Genomic DNA, 1,816 nt, shown 5'->3' with positions numbered 1-1,816 from the left:
TACAACAACAACCGCAGAGGGCAGAAAGAGGAGCAGGTATGAGGTGAAGTAATCACATGACATTCTTGACTGCATTCACCAACAACAATCCCCTGTCACCTCAACAAAAGACTGAATTAGAAGCGTCTTGTGGGAAAAAGACAACGCAGGAATGCCGACACGAGAGAGCACAACCTTCTCGATACATTCCTCACAGCAGCGCACTGGTTCTCTGAGAGGTTCTCTGAGAATGAGTCTGGGAAAATGAACAATAGCTTTGGCGCTCCGTTTGAAACAATGTAACAAATATACAGTGTAACAGATACATAATGTGACACAGGGGTTTTCAGCGTTTTTCGACGTGCCCCCTTCGACGTGCATTTGAACTTGCGTCCCACCCCCCCGCCTTTTTCGCCTTATCTTGTGCCCCTCTTGACAGGTGCTCGCGGGCCCCACAGGGTAAATGCTATTTGATACTCCACCTTTTTCTCCTTTCAAAAAAATTCTGATAGGCTTATTAGCACATGTTGGAGAGATAATATTGGTTTATGTCTTGTCCTAAAGCATGTGAACTGGGGATTTGATGGCCGTGTTTCTCTGGAAGCAGTTTGGTTCTGCACAGGAGTTGGTTCTCAGGGGGTTGTGCGGCCCCTCGTCCGCAGGGAACCTGTTTGAAGGTTCTGATTATTTGCAGTCAAATTAAACACTGGTGGAATGCACCTCACCAGGGTCTGTTATGGTTCTGAGCGTCTCAGAACGGACCCATGTGCAGATCAAACCAGAACAAATTCACAGCTTCAGGTCTTATAAATATTTGATAAAAAACAAACACGTTTATGGACTCCCTTCGACCGTGCCTGCCAGTTCATTCCTAGCAGTGGGAAAAAACAGCCTCCCGGAGCTGAGAGTGTGTTGTTGGAAGAAACGTCCAGTTCATCACTTCACTGAATCTCCACAGGGAGAGTGTAGCGTTCTGTTTTAATGATTAAAGACAATTTCAAGATAAAAATGTAAAGGGTCTCTGTTCAGACCCTGCAGTCATCATGGGGTTTACTGCAGTGGAGATGTTTCACGTTCAAAGTTTATCTGAACGTGGAAACATTCTTTTTGGGAACCTGTAAGCACGATATTTTGGATCAAATATGGGGGGGGGGTTTGGTGGTTGGGAAATATGCATGCAATGTCTCCCATTGTGTAAGGGGCTGATATGTTTGATACTCAAAATGTCGGTTTGATGTCCCAGCATATCATTTTACAGTTTAGCATTGTCACATCTTTTGTGTATGTATGCGTGCCATCTTTTTCCTTCCCGTGTGTTTCTGTTTAAAATTCTTGATTGTCCGGTTTGAATCCAGTTGCCACAGTGTCGAAATGAAACTCACTATTGTTTTCGCACAGCAAGGTGAGCGACTAGTGAAGAGGCCTAAAAATAAATCCCCCTTTCATGGAGTCAGAAAGTGCTAAAACTGTGACATAGTAGAATTACATTCCCTGGTGACTCACTGCTCCCACCCAAACAAAAACAAACAATCTCTCTCTCTCTCTCTGCGTGTGTGTCTGTGTGTGTGTGAGCACACACTGTACAAGTAGCCAGGACATATTTGCCGTGTTTTATTGAAGGCATGTACAAGCTTTGACAGCTGCTTCTCCTGGCGAAAAAAATAAATAAATAAGCAAACCAAAAACATGCCTGACTTGTTCACAGTCATCAAAACTAACGCTAATGAAATGCAAAATATTTGTTTTAAAAATACATGCTGGGATTCTTAGAATCCTCCTGGCTTTACGTAAAGGAGAAACGTTTATTACTGGCTTCTCTGCTCGCTTCATGTCAAGT

Source organism: Chanos chanos, chromosome 9 (assembly GCF_902362185.1).
Source record: "Chanos chanos chromosome 9, fChaCha1.1, whole genome shotgun sequence".
In the NCBI taxonomy this organism is placed as follows: Eukaryota; Metazoa; Chordata; class Actinopteri; order Gonorynchiformes; family Chanidae; genus Chanos; species Chanos chanos.
This window is presented reverse-complemented; position numbering follows the sequence as displayed.